At 52.9% G+C, this 21,035-nt stretch overlaps 1 long non-coding RNA gene across 1 annotated transcript in view; it reads right to left on the bottom strand.

Moving 5' to 3' along the window:
* The window catches only part of LOC122176643, a 37,552-nt gene extending 16,658 nt beyond the window's left edge, over positions 1-20,894 (bottom strand). Inside the window, exons 1-2 of the long non-coding RNA XR_006177790.1 lie at positions 20,662-20,894; positions 15,303-15,809 (exon numbers count right to left, since the gene is read on the bottom strand). This is a non-coding gene — a long non-coding RNA (uncharacterized LOC122176643). The remainder of the gene's footprint in view (positions 1-15,302; positions 15,810-20,661) is intronic.
* Positions 20,895-21,035: the final 141 nt, after the last annotated feature.

Raw genomic sequence — 21,035 nt, 5'->3', positions numbered from 1 at the left:
CAAAAGCCCCGAGCCCACCACATATCCTAGTGGGTCAGCAGCTCTTTGCTGCTCAATGGCATCAGCACAGCACTGTGCAGGAGGGTGGCACCACAGCCACACTGATCCCAGGTGCTCATGCTGGGGATACAGCGTGTGGGGACAACCAATCCCTCAACCCCTTCCTTATATTTCAGATCTACCTTTTTCCTTTAGGGAAAAAAAACACAGTCTTCAAAGAGCAAGGCCAAATCTGCACCACGGAGAGGGGAGGCAGGGAGAAGCAAACAAGACAGCGGCACCAAAATCCTACAGATCTGCAATGCAAAGCCATGCATTGCAAACACGCTGTAGGGTTGGAAACGCAGCACGCAGCCACCACACAGCACAGAAGAGCTCCAGAGCATTTGGAACTTTCAGAGCCAGGCTGCCCTGTGGTGAATACAGCCTTCAGGGTTGGGTTTTTTTGGTTGTTTGGGGATTTTTGCAAGCCTTATGCTCCTCAGAAGGAGGAAGAAAGCACGCATCACATCTCACCATGACTTGGGATGGACTGACATCTCTGCCCTGACTCTGTTCACCCATCTCAGCGATGCTGACAGCAGTGCAGGTGAACCCAGTGCAGAATGCTCTCCCTACCCTCAGCCACGCTGCAGCACACCTCCTGTAAGTGCCATCTGCACCAGGATAAAGGAGCTCTGTGTAACACTGATCTCTCAGCACGTTCCCATATGGAATTTGATCACATCGGACTTATCGGAGTGGAGCTTTGAAATCCTCCACCCCTCTGACCACAGATGTCAGCTGTGACGCGAAGGGTGCTGGCATCCAGGCACGGGACGGGCTGAGCAATGCCCTTCTATCACATCCAGCCTGCTCTCAGCCAGAGGACCAGCACAGAGCCCAGATTTGGGGCTGCACATCACAGAGAAGCTGTTCCTGCTCACACCACTCCCCACCTCCATGCTCACACTGAGCGGCGCCGCACAGATTCACAAGGATCCGACTTAGAGAAACAAGAAGGTTAAATGAGAAAAGGGAAAGCAGTGGAGGGCCGGTCCAAGAGCAACATCATCTGGCAACTTTGTTTGGAAAAATTAATAGTTCTGCAGCATTTTAAGAGAATGGAAGTGGATGGAGAGGGGAAGAGGGAGAGAAAAGGCAGCGTGGAAATCCAGGAACTCCCTTCAACTTTCTATCCGCAATCAAAAGCGAGGCTGGGAAATAAAGAGAAAGACAACATGTTGTTGATGACTTTTCCATTAAATACGAACATTTAAACCCCCTCTTTGTATTCCAGCCTTTGCTCGCAGCCTCAGCAGGCCCCACTTCTTTTTCCCTCCCCTCCCTCCTTTTTAATAATAATAATAAAAAAAAAAAGTTATATGACTTTAATTAAATGCACTTATTAAAAGGGTGAAATATTTGGAGAGGCTGTTTTTACGCTGGAGGCACATTTTCCAGCATGCTGCAGAGTGTCTGCATCCGCCCGCCCCAGGCAATTTTTAATGCACAAATAAATCCCCACCTGAAGTGCTGACAGGTTATTACGCAGTGTGGCAGCCAACTAAAGTAAACACAGGGGCAGAGTTTTAACCTCTTGCAGTCACAGAGGTTCTCCCCACCGAGGCGGGCTCAGGCGTAAGTGACCAGCAGCAAAGCAGCCCCTCTTCTTGCAGCTCCTCTGCTCCATCTCAGCAGTAGGGATGGGGCAGTGCTGGAGCATCACCTCAGCAGTGCTCAGCCAATGCACCAAGCCAGCATGCAGTGCAATGGGAAACTGCATGGGAAATTGGCACTGGGCAGTCATGCTGCATAGCAGTGGGTCCAACCCCCAGGAAGCAACGTGTTCCCATCAGCTGCATCCCATTTGCATTATTGGTGTTCCCAAAGCTAAGCCTGAGGTTTGCATGTGCCTTTATCAGCACCGAAGCTGAGATCCAGCAGATAATCAACAAACTGCAAACAAATCACTCTGCAAACAGAAAGGGGATGGATGCAAAGATCAAGGGGAGGAAGATGCCAGACCTAAGGCCGAGTGCTGCTTTTTAGAAAGGAGGCATTAGCATCATCCAGCAGCTCTCGTGCCCCACCAGACTCTCACACCAGGGTCCCACATTTGGAAACTTAACTCCAAGCATCCACATGCAGGCATCCAAACATGCTCAGCTCCCAAACCCTCCACCACAGTTCACAGTAACTAATAACTGCGCACTCAGGCTAAAGCCAAACCATACGAGTGTCTTCAAAGCCCAGCTGCCAAAAAAAGAAAAAAAAAAAAGCAGCTCCCAAAGCCAGTGGTCACTTCTTTAAAGTTCAGAGCTGATGCACGAAGCTCCTCTTTCCTGAGGATGACACAGTGCTGCAACCCTCCCCTCCTAAAGGCCACAGGGACTGCACACAAAGAGCAGCATCCAACCTCCACAGGAGGGACCCCCTGCCAACAGGAGTTCTTTGCACAGAAGAGCCCAAGGAGGTGGACCAGCCACCTGAAGGAGGCCTTCATCCCACTGCCACAGCCCCAGCAGTAACTCCTCTTCCTCAGCCACAGTTTCTGCACAGGTCACTTGGGCAGCACACGATGCAGACAGGCTCCAACAGCAACGTCGCCCTTGTCTTAAGAAATTAAGGCTTCAGCTCTACTTCCACATCTGACAAGACGCCGCATGCTTTGCTAATCCTCGGAGGAGATTAACTTTTTATTTAGAATTCTTTCCTCTAAATGTGGCAATTATGAAGGGTGGTTGTTGGTTTTTTTTTTTCCTTCCCTTTAAGCTCTTGGCAAGAAAAACATTTTCTCCAGGTTGGCTCAAACAGTTCAGTTAAACGAGGATCCCGGTCTCCTTTTCCCCTTCTGAGCACATCCCCAGCAGCAATTTGCACAAAGGATGGGAACATCCACCTGCAAACGCAGAGCCAGTGGTGGTGATGGAGGAGAGCAGCTGTCACTGCTGAATACATCTCAATGCAGTGCTGCTCACATAACCCTCAGTGCACAACGGAGCCCCAGCAATGATGCCCAGGAGAGCTGTGGGCACAGGGAGGCTTTAGATGCATCTGACTGGGACTCCACCAGCAATTGGTTCCCAAAGCAAAACTTCAAGCCAATCTTTAAGTCATATATCCACACATATGCATATAAACCTAAAAAAACATGACGACAGCATGCATGTAAACCTAACAAAAGGGTTCTGCGTGCATGCAGTGAGCCCTCTCCCATGCAGACATCACATACCTGTGGCCGTGCAGCTCCAGCAACAGTAGAGCAGTTCACACAAAATTCATAGAAGAATGCTCCAAACGGAGCAAAGGCAACCCTGACTGCATACAAAGGGAAAAAAAAAGAAGTGTATCGAGCGTCTGCAGCTGTCAGAAAGCATTTCTCCAGCTTTGGGCGAGGCAGACACAACCAATTTAGCGTGGCCTCGCTGAGGTGTATTAAGCTGTCAGTCGGGATGATATGGATTTAATCACTCAGAGCAGATCAAAGCTCTGCAGTGCTGTTGGTGGCGCGCCGGACGCACGGGGATAACGCAGAGGATGAATGCATGTGGGAGCATAGGGAGCAGGAAAAGCCCCTGTGCCCCTGGGACATCCACTGCCCACCAGGACAGCCCCGTGTGGGACACAGCTCCAGCAGTACCACCTCCTGCTCCATCATTCCCAACTTCATGCTAGAGATCCCTCCAAGCTGTCCCCACTGCTGTGATACACGTGGTGTCCCTTCCTGCCACCATCCACCTGCAGAGGACGGGGAAAAGCCACAGAACCAAAGGGAAAATACACAGCTCAGCCACAGCTGGAAGGAAAGCCTCCCATTGCTGCAGGGATTTAGTCTGCCGTCTCCCTGGGATGGATTAGCCTTTGACTACTCCATTAATTTTTACTGAGGTTCACTGGGCAGTTTTTACTGGGGTTCATTCAGCAGGAGGGAGCGGGCTGGCTGCACCATCCAGATGCCGCACGCTACCAACCCAGCCAGGAAATTGAAACCAAACAAAGCACCTCCTGCAGAAAACTGCCCACAGCTTGGCTCAGGCAGAGCCCATGGGAGCTCACCCAGTCCAAAGGCTGAACAAATGAAGGGGGTCCCACTGTGCCCAGCTGCTGCTCATGGGCACCTTGCGCATGCTGCCAGGGATGCTTATATTAACCAGTGAGAGGAGGAGATGCTGATGGGATGCCAACCTCCCCACCCACCTGCAGAGGGACAGGGGCTGCTCAGCGGCACTGAGCAGGGAACACACAGCCAGCAGCAGCTTCGGCAGCAGCTCTCCCCAAGGCCAAGCATCAGTGCCACAAGGCAAGGAGTTGGAACACCTCCAGTCGCACCCAGAAGTGGAGAACAGCATGGTTTGATAGCACAGCACACATTTCTTGGTATGCTTTGCAACGTTACCAAGTTCTCATGCACAGAAGCTCAGCTCTCCCCAGACCACAGCACACCTCCCGAGCAGGACCGCGCCGAACGCCATGTGAATCACTTACATAAACCTAATTAGCAGGGCTCCGCTTTCAGCACAGCAAATGGCTCCTCTAATCCTGGATTTGTTCTCCTAGAAACTAATTTAATCCTACAGTGCCAGCCAGGCTGCTCACGTGGCCGAGGGCAAGAGCAGCCCCACAGCTCTCTGTCCCCAGTCATGAGCTGCTATAGGGCAGGCAGCCTGGCGTGCAGCCTTCCCATACCCCATACCACACCAGAGCAGCATGTACTCAGGGATCTTAATCCTCTAAACCAGCCCCAGACAGAACCTGCTGCTTAAAAACTAAAAAAAACAAAAACTTCAGAGATTGGGGAGGGAGAGCAGGAGCACAGTACATCAGAGCAGCCCTGCAGCCTGCTCCAGCACTGCCCAGACTGACAGCTGCTGCTTGGGGTAGCTAAGAGGTTCTGGACACCTCCGATGGCCAGATGTCACCTCTGATGGTATGTCACCTTGTCCCAGGACAGGCAGCACCTCTGCTCTTTGCATTCCCAGCAGCCAGGGACTAAACACCAAGTAGCAGAAATTGGCATCGCTCTGGATCAGAGAGACACAGAGTACCGTGACCATCACACAGCAGTGACATCATCCTATGGGCGCAGGGCCTGGGAAGGCTTTGGCACCAAGATCCCAGCCAAAGCAAAGCTTTCCCCAGCCACATCCACACTGGGACACACCGGGATGCTCCATGCCAAGCGGTGCCTCAGTGCCATCACTGCCTCTTACTGAGCTCAGCCCCAGCGCCACACTCACGCCTACGTGATGGGTTTTGCAGGGCTGTCCTCCTTCACTTCTTTACACGCTTTTCTCCAGCCAAGTGTGAACGCTTTCCTCTCTTTTCTGCAGAAAGGTGAAGCAAGGACATCTGCAGCCAAGCGTCATCCAGACTTGGAGAGCTCTGGCAGCAGCACTCCGTTCTGCAGCAATTTTAATTTATAACCGTGCTCACTGTAACCTTGGAGAAATGCAGGAATTGGACTCTTAAGCCCTAAAATTAAAGAGTATCCAGAAATCACCGTTTGGGAGTTTTCTTCCTTCTGAGCTTTTCCACTAGAAAACTTTGTTTCTGGCTTAAGAAGGTTGGCTTCCACAGACAGCTTTAAATACGTATTGAATCCAACACATATATGGCTCATCGTGCCAGCAGGATCCCAAACCCTCTGCAAGGGAAACCCCACCTCCCAGGCAGGCTGAGCCTGGGCCTCCAGGACTTCAGACTCCCTTTCCTTTAGCTCAAGGCAGCAGCTCTGCAGAGCTCTCCATCCTGCCCAAGCACAGAGCACTTTAAAAAGACCCAGGAGCACAGCAGCTCCCCGACAGCCTCATGCTTCAACCAAATAACACAGCTTAAAATCATAGAATCAATAAGGTTGAAAAAGACCTCTAAGATCTCCAAGCCCAACTTCAACCCATCCCACCGTGCCCATAACCACATCCCTCCAGTACCACATCCCATTGGTTTTGGAGCACATGCAGGGACAGTGACCCCACCACTCCCTGGGCAGCTGTGCCAGTGCCCCACAGTAACAGAGCCCCATCTGAAGGGGACAGGCTGCTACAGGCACATCCCTTCCCAATGCCAGCAGCAGGTGCTGGCTGGGACCCGTGGGAAGAGCACTGCCATCCATCCCCAGGGATCACCCTGCTGTGGTGTCACCCCAGGGCTCGGTCACATGCCCTGTCTGGGCACGAGCTGCCCATGTCCTTGGTCTGCAGAGAGCAAACATCAGGTTATCTCCCGTTAGCAAACAAGTGGGCCATTAAGCGACAGGACTCAGACAATATTTAATTGCCCCAATCGTGGGAAGGGGCAGCGGGGAGAAGGTAGAAACTGCAGGGGAAATTCCACCAGCAAAGATTAAACGGAGCTGCAAACCAGAGCTGACAGGTTAACAGACAGGTAATATCCCAGCATGTTTGCTCAGCCAGGCAGGACAGGCAATGCCACATCCCAAACAGCAGCAGGGCAGAGCACAGCACCAACAGCACGGCAGCCAACCTCTCAGCTACTTCATGGACCTCCAGCACTGCATCTTCATAACTCAATGGGGCCAACACAGAAGGCTTCCTCCACACCTGCCCAGAAACCTCTTTCAGCAACTCCTGCATCCCCAACAGGCTCCATCCATCCATCCATGATGCAGCATTGAATGTGAGCCTCTCAGGTCCACCTTCCCTCCTCCCTCGCTGGGTCCCACGAGCACTTTGGAAATCCTGACCCACAGGTGAGAAGCACGGGCTGCTGAGCACCACCCAAGTCGTGTTGGGCAGCAGGAGCTAACGAGTGATTAATAGAGGTTACAAGGTTGCATCAGACAGACAGGAATGTGTTATGAAGGGCAATGAGCACATCAGCAAAAGGTGTTAAAGAGCCCGACAGGTTGTTTATAACCCTCCATGAACAAGCGATTAACCATTAATCCTGTGTTAGCACTGCTCTGCACAAGCAGGGCGCCCTGTAGCAGAGAGACCACCAGCTCTGCAGAGGTGTTCAGGAGGAGCAGAAAACAGAGCAGCCCCATCAGATGTGGGTCACACAGCTCCCACTGGAAGAGCCCACGGTCCCACAGCACCCGGTTGTGCTCCAAGGGGGTTCCTGGTGGGATCCCAGCTCCTTCCCAGCAGCTGGTCCCATCCTCCTCCACCTGCATCCTATCAAGGATGCTCTTGGCTGGCCTCAACATGTTTGAAGAGCAAGGCATCTCTATTTAGATCCATTATAAAAGCTCTCTGCCCTCGCTTTGGGCTGCCAACTGCAGGGCTGGAGGGAAGCAGCTTGCAGCTGAATTCCTTTCTGTAAACAGGGCAGGGGCTGAGCAAGCAGCTGGGCAGAGCTACAGCAGAAGGGCACTGAGAGGGCTTTGCACAGAGGGTGGGAAGCTCCCTGCAGCTCTCACCCTGCAGCCACTACACCCTGTCATCCTGCAAATGCTCACGGCTCCCCAAACCAGCCAAAACCTCTTTGGAACAAGTTTCAGGAGCTGCAGAAAGCAAGTTTTATGAGCATCCGGATGAGCCCGGGCCAAGAAGGGGAGGTCAGAACGGAGCTCGTTCTACCTGTACTGACATCACGGCATCCCTTTTCCAAGTGCTGCAAGGGATGCCAAAGAACATAGAAACAAAACACAGCTCTTATGCAGCCAACCTGAGCATCGGATGTGAGATGCCACAGCAGCACTGCTCTCAGCTGTCCATCTGCTTTGGTATAACCATGCAGTCTGCAGTAATTTGCCAGGTACTCCATTCCAGTGCTGCCAGCAGCAGCTGCTTCCTCTTGCACAGTCCCACCAAGACTGCAGGACAAAAAGCTTAAACCTGAAGTGACAGACTGGGCCACCCATCCTCAGATGTGCTCAGTGCCCCAAAGGCAAAGCACTTCCCAGATGCTACAGTGAGGGAACCTGCTCCCCATTCAGCCCTACCTGTGCCTGAACTTCATTTTCAGACATTTGCTTATCGCGTCCCATCAACTCTTCTCAGCTCAGTCTCTGGGCAAGCAGCAGTAAAAATAAAGGGGAAAAAAAAAAAAGAGACAGGAAACCTTGCCAGGTGGAAATCAGAGAGGAAAAAATGGTGCTCCAAAACAAGCATCCTAATGGATTCACAATCATCACAGTGTCTCACTGTTCTGCTGAAGAGCTTGGATGCATTGTCATAAGACATGAGCACAATGCTTTGTTCCAGCCAGAGATTTTGCACATGGATTCTTGAGTAACCTAAGTGACTTGCAAGTCCCAGTGTTCTTAATCAGGAGGCTTTAGGAAATCCCATTCCTAATCCTTCCGTGCTGTACGAGCTGCCCTTCCTTCTGCAAAAAGGGGATCATGCCTTCCTGCTCCATGGGAACATTGCTAACCCAGTTTTGAGCAGCAGTGAGAGCTTGGAATGAACCGAGCATGGAGCTGTGCAAGGAACTGCACCCAAACTGCCCCAGCTGAGCTCCTCTGCTGTCCTCTAGCCCAGCAATAAGGGGTGCATGGCTCTTGAGAGGGGAACACTGCACCCAGGGATATTGGCAGTAACCAGAGCAGGAGCAGCAGCCAAGGTCATGGCATCAGGCAGACAAGGGGCAGAGCAGGCAGCCAAGCTGAAGCTACTGCAGAAAACTGCAGCCACTGCCTCCTAGGGGCATTTTGCATGTTTATCATCATTTGATTTGTTTGCCATGAGAAATGAAGGGGTGTGCTTCAGCTTCTACTGCACAGATGGAAATGCAGACCAAGCATCCCAGCTGAGGAAGCCCTAGGAGACCAAAGGTGAAGCTCCTCAGGCCTTGTGCTCAGCCATCACTTTTCACCATGACTTTGGACAAATGGCTTCATCTCACAGAGCCTCAGTTTCCCCTCTTGAGAAACTGAAGAGGGGCCATTGCTATACCCACAAAAGGAGGCTGCATCCACCAGTGCTTTGCACAACACTTCCATCCGATGGCACAGAAAGTGTGAGAACATCACAACATGGAACTGCTTTGGCAATTAAGAAATTCCAGCTGAGTCACAGAGTCGGAGCTGCGTGCTCCCAAAGCACACACCAGGCACCAAACCACTTCCCAAAGCAGCAGCACAAGGGCTGGGTACCTCGAGGTTCCACCAGCACACCTCCATCGGGCTGGGACCATCCCTAGCAGGGATGCTCAAGTGAACCATCTCTGCATCCCAGATGGGCATTTCCAACCACATATACTCAAAACAAGTTGCTTTGGCACAGCTCCCGCAGAAGAAGTTGTAAAAGCTCAGCTCACCCCTGCAGAAAGCTCTGCAATGGGGGCTCAGAGTTCTCCCTGCCCTTTAAATCATTTTCTTCTCCCTTCCTTCTGCCCACACCCACTCATTCAGCGATATTTATTATCGCTACTGATTTCCTAATCTCCAGCACATGATGCAAGAACAGAACTTGGAACAATGTCACATATTAAAACCCGGCCACAAAGCGGAGATTTGGGAAAGCTCTGCACAGTAACTAACTGGGAAGAACAGCACCAGAGCAGCGAGTCCTCCTCCTCCAACCAGAGCATTGGCAGCAGGCACAGCCCCATGGGGGTGGGAGGTAAAAATACAAATTGCTTCTCCCTGCTCCCCCCAGGTTGTCTCCATCAGGTGCTGCCAATTGCCAGGCAGGATCCCTGCAGGGACCTCTAAGGGCACCTGGAGCACCATCCTTCCATGGGAAGGACTTCACCTAAGGTTTAAAGCAGGAGGCATTGCTGTAGGCAGGTGGGACAGCCTCAGACTCCAGACATCAGCCAAGCATTGGTCAGTTACACCCTCTTCACATTTATTTGGGGTTTACCAAAGTTCAGTTCAAACCCCAATCTGCCCTTTCCCCCAATGGAAGGGGGCCGCTCCTGCAGCTGCTCCAAGCAGAACTCCTTCCCCAGGGCAGAGAAAAGGCTGAAAGGGAAGAAGAGGAACTGCTGAAGATTGGTGCAGTTGCTGCAGATCCATAAAAACCTCAAGAGGACAAAACCAGGGAGGTCGGTGGCCAAGAGACAACAACATCAAAAGCCCTGGATGAAGTCAAGCACGACAGGTGAAGGGAAACAACTGAAAGAACACGAGGAGGGAGAGGGATGGATGAGGGCATGGGCTGGAAAAAGAGAGCGGCTTCCGACCGAAGCAAAATCCCCAACCTGCTGCTGGATCCCCAACCTCCCACGTGCACCAGGCACTTGTGAATACTAATCAGAGCTGAAGAAATATCAAACAATTAGGAAGGAAAGTCTCTTGGCAGGGCTTCTCCTGGAGACGTCGGACTGGTTTTGTTTATGAGCGAGAGGAAGTGGTAACCGCTCCTGTTTGTTCTTCTGAAGAAAAGAGAAAAGCCTCAGTGTTTTAATTCCTCCGCTGAGAACCCTGGAGATTTGGCCTCAGATGGATCCAGACGGCTGATCCAGATTCACCCTCAGCCTTTTGTTGCAAGAAAATATTTTAGCCATTTTTCTCCCTCCCCCTTCTGCGTGGGGAAGGAAAGCAGAGGAGGATACAAAGCAGGCGGTTTTGTTTGCTGAACATATCAGTGAGAAGAGAGTGCCAAAGGACCACAGCGCACAGTTCCCAGCACACCCAGGTGTCTTTGTGGGCCAGATGAACACCTCAGAACCTCCTTTGCCTTAGGAAAGCACACAAGGGAACAACAGTGAGCTAGATAAGTTCCCCCACAAGGCAATGAAGGGCAGAGTGCCAGGGGGTGCCCAGCACAGGGCTCCCATCGCTGCCATGCAGAGCAGGACAAGGCCACTCATTGACTTGAGGGTACAGCTTCCAGCTGTTGGTGGCTTTTAGAGCATCCCAGCTCAGCAGCCGTGCCTCCAGGCAGCCCTCCTGCAGCCACCATGGGCAAGCTGTGATACTCACAGCACAAAAAGCCCAGAGTTTTTGGGAAGCAGTGCAGTACCCAAATGCATTCACCATGGAAACCCGGCTCCAGGCTGGTAGCCCCGGTGGAATCTGCCATTGGCTCCAGCTATGGAGGAGGCAGCCTGGACAGTAAAATCTTTCAATGTGAATGGTGCCGACCAAGCAGTCTGGAACTGATCTGGAAGTGCTTTTTGAGGCAGCCAAACACACTGCTTTATCCTGTAATTATTCACCCGCTTCCAGACAGCACAATGTGGAAATGCTGAGCCAGTCAGCACTCCCAGCCCTTCTTCACCTGAGGAAGTCAGGCCATAGAAGTTAGGGACAGCAGAGCAGCAGCCTTCCTAATGTATTTTTCAGGGGGAAAGCAACACGTCAAACCCTCCCAAGTCCAGGAGTGCTGGAGGTGGGGGCCTGCTCAGTGCACGCTCAAGAGGACACCAAAGGAATGGCTCTGCTGCAGCTTTTCAGACAAATCTATTAAGTTGTACACATCAATTGGTTTTGGCTGAAGCCAGATCCACAGAGATCACACTTACAGCCCCCCCAAGTCTGCTCGCTCCCCAGCCCCATCCTGCACTGCCATCATACCCTGTGAATTTGGCTGCCACAAAAACCTGGGGAAAGGAAGCAGAGACGTGGGCCTTGCACCTTGATGTTGGGATCTGCAGACAGTGAACAAACTCGTCAGGGATTCAGTTCAGGTCCCAAAGCACCACCCAGCACCGGGTCAGCCACCAGCCCAGCACTCCCTGGGAGCCACTGTGCCTGAGCCAGCACGGGGCACGATGATGCTCCCAGGCCTACACAGCCTCCCTCTTCTCCTGCACTGCAACAAGCCGTTTGCCACCTCTTCTCTGTCTGCAACCACATCCAAACCCGACTGCCAGAACAGCTTCGCAGCACTTCGGGGAGCAGGAGGGCAGACACCCAAAGCGCTGCGATCCACCCCGCGGCTCCGAGCCCGAGGACAGCGGAGTCCGCCACCGGCGGAGCCACAGCGCCACCAAGCGGCGAAACAGCAGCGCCACCCGGCGGCCGGGGCCACAGCGCCTCCTAGCGGTCACCGCTGCTCTGCACCCGCTCGCATCGCCCGGCAGGTCTCGGGCTGCGGCCCGGTGTTCTGCAGCTGGGAGAAGGGCATCGTTGGCATTTGCAGGGAGCAGACTGGCACGGCGACACGAGGTTCGCGGGTATTTCTTTTCCCTTTCATGTAATTTGCCCATCTCTCCGTTGCTTTGCCAGTGAGCATCTCAGAAGACAGCAAGGCTCCTCCTGCAGCTCTGTGCTCTTGCACCAATCCGTGCTCCTCACGGGCAGTTAAGGGCTCCCACTTCTTCAAAGCAGAAGCAGAAAAGAACGGACCAAGAGAGCTCCAGGGATGTTCTCCAGATGCTCAGGCACAGGGCAGGGACTGCCCTGCTGGGACCCATGTCCAGCCCCTCCCTGAATCTGGGCATTCCACCACCTGAATCTGCAGCTCCTTGCAAAGCTAACAGCTGTGCCTCAGCAGTAGCAGCACCAAACTTCCCAATCAAAGCCAAGAGGAGATACCTGATAAAGAGAAACAGAGAGAAATCCTCCCATCTGTCACACCCAAAGCACCGATGAGCATCAGAAAGAGTTACTTACTCTTAACTTCTGTTTTATTTGTTTGGACTTCTGTTAAGGGAAGGGGAGCAGAAGCGTTTGTTGTGAACAGAGATTCAGTTTTATCCAAAACAGATTTCTAAGGTGCACTTCTAAACACATTTCTTTTCTGCCCTTCCCTTGCCACGGTCACAGTCGCATTTTGCAACCATAGCATCCTTTCCACAGCCACTCTTTCACTATCTGAAGCACCCAAAATGCACTGGCGACCTAAACCTACACAGATCCCCACAGATCATCATTCCAGGTAAACACACACACACACACGCACACCACTTATTCTCTATGCTCCATTCCTCCCAGCCCATCCTAGAAGCCACACCACAGCTTACAACACACGAGGATGCTCACTTTGGTCCTCGCAGCCCCAACAGAAAACCACGGAAGCACAGCTGAGGCCGCTGGAGCCCAGCAGCCCACACTCAGAGCCATTCAGCCGGAAGGAACTGTAGAATTCGGGTTTTTTTCCTCAACTCTGAGCAGAAATCCGGCAGCCCTTGTCAAACCAGCGCCCATCGCCGGGCGCACAGCGCGGCTCTGCCCAACGCCGCCGCCAGGTGGCAGCGCGGCCCCGGATCGACTCCGTTGTGCCGCTCCGCCCGGGGACGGATCCCGAACGACGGCAGCTGGGAAAGGCTCAGTTATCTCCGCCGCAAGGAGTCGTTAGCAGACCGGAGAGAGCGATGGGATTTCCCGACTTAACGTCTGTGAGTTTTCACTGCTTGCAAGTGGAGGTAAGGCTCTCTGTAGGGGGATCCCAGTTAAGCCTTCCTGCAGTTCCCAGGGAGCGCAACACCACACAGAACCGACAGCCATCGAGACACGCGGCGTCTCAGGAGAGCGACACCCCAGGGGGCAAGCAGGGCTTGGTGCATCGCTGGTTACACAAGTGGAGAGAGCAGCCAAGCCGATAGTGGAGATCCTCGTTTACAGTTCGCCTCTCAAACAGCTGAAGATAGCAGAACAGAGGCAGAAGTACCAGCCTGGCCCCTTATTGCACAAGCTGTTAGAGAGCCAAGCTGCATTACACTTGTTTGGGGTGGAGTCTCCGCCTTGCCTTACCCCAAGGAGATCTGGTCTCAAGCTGCTGTGCTACCAACAAAAGGAAATACGTGATATCATCCCCCCTCCCTGTAGTTCAGGGACAGAAAGCCAAAGGACTTGTTGCAAGGAGATAAACTCAAGTGCTTGGTACATTCAGATGCTCATTGGGAAAACCACAACCACAAGGCTCTGGGAAGAGACAGAGCTTCATAACAGCACCAGACAGATGCCAACAGAGGAACTGGGAACATCTGAGCTGGGAGCATCCCAGCTCTGCTCAGATAGCTGGGTGCGTGCAGTGCAAAGTGAGCATGAGCCAGATGCCTCTCCAAGTTTGCATTTGCCTTCTCCATCCATACTGAAAAGCATCCAGCTGGCAGAGCTGCCTCTGGGGAGGACGCACCACATCCTCTCCTGTATTTGCATTCAGCTGGAAGAACAGCATCCTTACATCTCCTGCTTCCCTTCATCCACACGGGTGGAGAAAACCTCTCAGCTGCTGCAGAACACACAGCTGCACTGCCCCAAATGGACACCAGCACAGACCTCACACTCCCACCAGCCTGCATCAGACTTTTGGCCTGGCTGAATACCAACAACACATGAGCTCTAACTCAAAACAGAAGCGTACTTCAAGAAGCTTGTCACAACAGCAACTTTCCCTTTGTTCATCACATTTCTCAGCCGCGTTTCTCCCACACCAAAGCTCACTACAGGAAAACATGTGACAGAAAGCAGTCTAGGCAGGGTGAGCCACAGCATTATCTCAAGAAAGCCATTTCTGCTCCGTAACCCAGAAATAAATGGGATCCACCTCAGCTCAAAGCAACAGAGCACCTGCAGGCTTATAGCCTGGGCAGTAAACAGGGTTTGAAGGGGAACATCCTCCCCAAAGCACACAGGAACCATGAAAGTTATGTTCTATCAGCGGGTTGGTCTCAGAGGAAAGCCAAGACAAAACAACTGCATTCCCCTCTTGGCAATGGGCTGCACAGAAGGCTGGACCGGGGCCCAAGCAAAGGACCATGAGGGATGGCACAGGAGTCTGAGGTGCTTTGGGGCACAGAGCCCCAGGAAATGCTCTCCAGGACAGCAGGAGAAGCCCCTCTCCCCCAGCACAACAGTCACCAGCACAACCAGAATCCCTGTGTTAATTCCCACCCCCAGCTCCTCCTGCAGAGCCCCTTGGGCACATCTCAGCATCCTGCTGATGTCACTGCCGACACAAACCTGCCCAAAGGAAAAATAAAGACACACACCAAAGGCCTGGCATCGTTTTCCAGCGTTCCCCTGCCTTCTCCAAAGTGGATTTGCTGTTTCAAGGAGGCTTACAGCTCACCTCCCTCTGCCCACTCACTCACAGCTCACCTCCCTGCTCTCGCTCCCCCCCCTTGAGATGAGCCCCGCACTGTTCCCAATAAGCCCCACAAGTGGCAGCACCCCACACAGCTCTCACCACCCTCTATGACACACTTACAAGCACAGCAAGCCAGCAGGGTTCCCCCTTTCCAGGGAAAGGAAGAGAAACCTGCCTGCAGGATGCTGCGCTCCCACTGCTTTGTCCATTATTCTGCAGCAACCTCAGAAAGAAAGCACGAGATTTCAGGCTCAGACAGTGCTGAAAAGATAACTGAAGTAGGAGATGAAAGCCATGTCAGCTTTCCAAAGCAAACCTCTATCTACTCCACTGCTCCTGAGTAGTAGGTAACTAGATTTCGCCTCCTTTCCCAAAAATGTAGGAAAAAAAAATCTTAAAAAAAAGAAGGAAATCAAATCCTTGACTCACCTCAGACCAGCAGGACATTCCCACACATGTGTATGGACGGGGTCTTGTCCCAAAGTGCTGCAACGCTGAGAAATAGTAGCCCAAAAAGGAGAGGTGTCTGCAGGCTGGGCTGCAACTGCAGCTTTCTACATCTGCAAGTCAGGTGATCTCAAACACCAAAGGCAGTTGCACGAGCTGAGGAAAAGCTGCCACGCTGGCTGAGTGATGCCAAAAGAAATAATCCAGCAGGTTTAGAGGAGCAGGTGTCTGTGGCCACCTGGCAGCAGCACGCATTTCCAGCTCCAGGCAGAAGGGTGCATCCAAAACCCACGGCAGTCCATGAGGGCTCCAGGTGCGATATCCCAGCAGCCAGAAGTCTCAAGATAAATCCTCCTTGCTTGGCCAAAGGGGAGAAAGTCCCAAACCCACACACGGTCAGGCTGATTGTGCCTTCTCTCTTCCAGGTACAAAGGACACTCCAACAGCCATCACATCCATCTGCCCATCAGCAATGGCAGGTACCAAAACCTGCAGAGAAACACACGTCAGGATGAAGGAACAGCAGTGACCTGCAGCAGGTCTGACACACAAGAAACAACAACCCAGCTACAAAAAGAGGACAATCCTCAGCAGGACAACACGGCCAAGCACCCTGCAGTGGGGCAGGGAGCAGAATTCCCCCACTGCTAGGATGCCCTGATGAAATGAGCACAGCAGGAGCTGTGCTGAGCCCTTCTGTGGGTCTGCAGACCCCACTGCCCCTTGGCAGGGGACCCAGCATCATCCTCCCTCAAAAACAAACAGAAGTCACTGGAACGCCGTCACTGCAGCACACAGGATTCCTCAGGAGGGGTTTTGATTTAGCACTTGTCTGATGGCTCCACGCTCCCAAGCACTGCAGCATGCACAGCACTTTATGGGGACACACTGGGACTGCCCCGCTTCGTTAGGGCGCTGCTGCTCTCCAGCACAAAGTCCGTATTTGTTTCCCTGCAGGGGTGGAAATAAAGGGGGTTTTGTATTTTCTTCCTCTTCTCTTTGCAGGCTGGAGTGAGTTTATTTGACACTCCGGCACTCTTTGTGTGCTGAGTGCCCGGGGATAAATGCTACCCTTAAGAGTTACTTGGCGTTAGACAGAGGGACCCTCTTCAGAGGAGAATGGGGGTTTGTTGGGATGGGGCGGGGGGGCACAGGGGAGGGGGCCTCTGAAGAGTGCCTAATGCAGCCCTCATAGAAGGGTCTCTGTCCTGGGCCACAATAGAGTGAATTCTTAAAGATACCGGGAGCTGAAAGGAAGGAAGGAACTTTCCTCCCTTTAAAAAGGATTTTTGGGAACAATTGGAGAAGCTATAGAAAAGGGATCATTATTTCCCATCCAGGCTGTTGAACTGGAAGCCCTCCCTCCCCCTCAGCTGGGCAGATGTGATGTTTGCCATTGGGACACACAGGACCTGGGGCCACCCATCACCACCCGGATCCCTTTTTTCCAAGGGAGCTGTGATGCCACTGCAGCTTGGCTGATGAGCTCCAGGTAATTCTACTCACAGCAAAATTCAGTGTTTGCATCAAACGCTTGTATGCCAAACACTTCCAGTGCCCACATCCAGCTCTTGATGCCCTCTGTGTCTGAGCAGGATGCTCAGTGCACACACCTGCAGGTTGCACTGCAGCACAACCCAAATGTGGCTGCTTTTCCACCCCAAAATTAGCCCTGCTCATCACTGTCCCCTCAGAGGGGGGCACCGTGCCCTCCTTCACGTGCAGGAAAGAGGAGATGCTGGCACCATGTGCTCCAAATAAAGCATATGTTACAAAGCTGCAGCTGGCCTCAAAGCAGGGCTGATGGAGAACCACCTCCCCTGCAAGCAAGACCTGCCCATAGTCACCAGGCTTTTCTGCTGTTCATTGAGGTGCCAGCACTCAGCCACAGGCTCTGCTGGGGGGCTCCCAGGAGCAGCCAAGCAGTGTTTTCCTGTCTTGGAAACACAGACAAGTCATTGCCAGCTTCATTCCTGGAGCTTATTTCCCACCAAAAAGGCATTTGGGCACGGAGCTCTGAGTGAGCCAGGCTGCCTCTTGGTGTCAGCAGCACCCAGGTGCTGCTCCTCTGCCTCCCAGAGGTGCTGCCTACCCAGGGATGAGCCAACCCCAGCACTGAGCTCATCTGCATGGGAAGATGAGCAGAAGAGTTCCACCTGCCAAAAAGCAGTATTTAACACATATCCCAAAGGAAAGTTCCCTGCAGCACTCTCCCAACCCAAAGCCTCCATGCAGTAGTGCGCAGCACGCAGCAACCTGCTGTCACAGAGCATTAGAGGTTGTCTTAGAGTTCCACTGAAAGCCATCACTGGGCATTGCCTTCTGTGAGAGCACTGGCAGTTCTGCTGCAGCTATACCAGACCACTGACAGCTCCAGAGGCAAGAAGAAAGAACAAAACCACAGCAAGAAGGGCCTGCAGAGAGCCTGTCCCGATTTGAAACCCACCCTGAGCTCCATTTCTGCAGGAGAGCTCCATAACTACCCAGGGAATCAAACATTTACTTCAAGGCTTGGGTTTTAGCCCTCCAACTGCATTGCCTGCCACCACAGGAGGGAAAACCCAGCAGGAAAAGCGGAGAAAACAAAGCCCTAAAAGCAGAGCAGGACACGAAGCTACACAAAACCCAGCTCCATCCCCAGGGGCTAATATGGTAACGCCCCGTAAACCCTAATCCTGTGTTAAGAGTTCTCATCAAAACCCAACCTTATTTACTACCTCCTTTAAGTCCCTAATAAAAGGGTTTTCCTGCAGTGTTTACACTAACAGAGGGGACTTTACGCCAGCATTTGCCCCTTTTATTATTTTAAATTCATCTTTCTGATGAAATAAGCCACTCTGAACAAGGCTGCCCTTTGTAATGCCATTATAACTTTCTGGCCGGCCTCAGTAACTGGCAAAGCACCGTGCTTTCCTTACCCTCCCTTTTGTTGCTTTTCCCTTCTACTGGAAGGTCAAACAGAAGAGCCCCCAGCAGCTGCATTGTGCTGCTGCCTTATCCCCCCATTGTCTGGGATCTGAGGCATCTGATCTCCCCTCACTGAAGGCACTTGGCTCACTGGAAGTCTGGATGCTCTCCTGGATAGAAGAGACCATCTCAAACCCTCTGGTAAAGATGAGCCAATTGCTGTTAGGAAACACCCATCCCACTGAGGGGAAGCAATGCTCCTATATTAAGTGTATTTGAAACCAAACACAAGAGGAATGCATGCCCATGTCCAGCCCTCAGAGCACCTCAGAGCCCAGGCTCCTATGTTTCATTGCTGTTCTTCACTACATTCAGAGACCTTGGTCCCAATGTCCTCTGAGCCCTCGCTGTTCTGCAGCCCACAGAGCTGCATTGCACTGAAGCAGTCAGGTACAGGTGAGCTGCTCTAAATACTGAGCCCACAGCTTAATTTATAGCTGCTTACATCCCCTGCAAGTGTTTGTGACCACCAATCTTCTCCAGCTCAGGGCAGCTCTCTTCTCCCAAACCCAAAGGGTGAAGCTGCCTTCCCCAGAGCTCAAGGCTGCAGGGTGAACCTGGGGGACTTGGCCCTAGCAAAGGCCAGGAGATTCATGGTTTAAACCATTTAGGTCACTTCCACCATGGCCTCTATCTCCCCATTACTGCAGGTAAGAAGGTCTGAGCCAGTAAATCAGTGCTGCCAACACTGCAGCTGCGGCACCAACATCCCAATCAGCACCAACCCCACCTGAACCCACAGGTGGCTGCCAGCAGCACAACACATCCCATGCCCAGCAGCTTCCCCATGCCCCTACCTTCCAGAGACTCAACTCCTGCAGCACAGCCCTCCCTGCTCAGGAGACACCATGAAGGGAATGTCCATGGCTCTAACGTTAGCTATAACTTCCCCCTGTCAATGAAGACGTGGATTGCATTTCTCTTCACACATGCTATGCTTGTGCAGCTTCACACTTTGGGTTACAGGCCCTCTTCTCATCAAGAAGTTATTTCCCCGTTGTCAGAGGGCTGCTAAGGCTCAACCATTCAACAGCACCCCAGGAAAGGCTCCTGCCAACCCATGGAATGAAACCTGAGGGGTTGGTTTAGAGATCTGCACGTGGAAAGCAACCAGCAAACAAGCAGCACAATAGGAAAGACAAGTCCAAGCAGTACTAGCACCAAAGCCTTTGAGGAAGGAGAGCCCAAGCATTGCAACACCCCCTGTGCCCCACACTGCCACCCCAGGAGCACAGGTGTGACCCCACATCTGTGGGAGGATGGAGGCATGCAGATTTTCCCACCCATCCATAATTTTACATGGTGGCTTTGGGACATCAGTGATCTCATCACCTGTCTGACAGCACAGAACGAACTGGGGAGGAGGAAGGCGCCCTCACATACACCTCTAAGCTGAAAGCTGCCCTTCTAAAAGCAGGCAGCATTTCCCCATGCCTGAGTCACTACTCAGCAGCTCCCCTCTCCCCCCTGCTTCCACCCCACCAGCTGGGACTGTGATTATAAAAAGATGTCTCAATTAGCAGGAGAGCAGAGCAATTCCTCCCATCTCAAAACCCTTCAGAGGAAATGCATTCCAATCCAGCAGAGAGCAACACTAACAATGTCCGGGCAATAAAAGCTCCTCTTGTTTATATCAAAGTAACCTCAAAAATCCTCTCCCCAAACATATCCCTCACCCTCCATACAGATCAGTGGACTCCAACAGGAAGGGCTGGCGTTGTCCTCAGTGCACTGCATCCCCAGGAGCAGACAGCACTAATTTGTGTGTTATTGGTTGCAGGTCTAGACCGGTGTGGTCTTTTTGTTGTAGTGAGCAAGAGAAGGGACTCATTCATGTTTTTTCCAGCGTTCACACAAGTGCTCTTGTGCATCACAGATACCTCACACCACCCACCCTCATCAAGCGTCCCCAGTTCCGTGTATACAGCACGAGAAGGTGGGGAAGAGCCCTAGGCCCCCAATAGAGGGGGGGAAGGGGGAATTGAGGCTCCTCAGGGCCTCCCCTCACCCCAGCCAGGCACCTGCCCACAGCCCCTCTGTAGCATAGAGCCTTTCTACAGAGGCTCTCCCACGGGTGGGAAAGGGAGAAGTCATAAGATAAAAATTATAAAATCTTTTAAAAACATTAAAAAAAAAAAAAAAAAAAGAGATAATATCTTCATGGTTTTTCTTACAGAGATCCTTGCCAGCCCAGCCCCTTGGCTCCCAGCCTCGGAGCATCCCCCGGCCACAGACCCCAAAGCCACCCGGACACAAAGGCGGCCGAGCCAGGGCCAGAGCCCATCGGAGGGGCAGCGGGCACCGCCGAGGAGATGCCCGGGACCCCCTCCGACGCCCCACTCTCCCCTCCCCCGACCCCAAGCGAGAAGCCTACCTCAGCGGGCCGCCTCCCAGCCGCCGCATCACCCCACCACCATCATCCGCGCTCACATCTCCCGGAGGGGACGATCCCGAGATGCTCGAGGGGGGAGATGCGATTGGAGGGGGGGAATCGGTCCGGCATCGCTACCGCTCCGTGCCCGAACAGAGCCCGCACCACCGCGCCCAGAGATGCTCCGACTGCGGCGTTTGGGCCATTTCCCCGCTTATAAAGCCCCGCTGGCGGCGGGCGGGAGGGCGGGCGGTGCGGCTTCACGGGACTTGTAGTTCCTCCCCCGGGCCGGGAGCCGCCTCCCCCCGTTCCTCCCTCCCTCCCTCCGTCTATGCGTGCGTCCGGGGAGGGGGGGGGGGGGGCTGTAAGCGCGTTCC

The sequence above is a fragment of the Lagopus leucura genome, unplaced genomic scaffold (assembly GCF_019238085.1).
Source record: "Lagopus leucura isolate 7727_CA_CO unplaced genomic scaffold, USGS_WTPT01 Super-Scaffold_797, whole genome shotgun sequence".
NCBI classification, from domain to species: Eukaryota; Metazoa; Chordata; class Aves; order Galliformes; family Phasianidae; genus Lagopus; species Lagopus leucura.
Note: the sequence above shows the minus strand (reverse complement) of the source record. Positions and strands in the feature narration are given on the sequence as shown.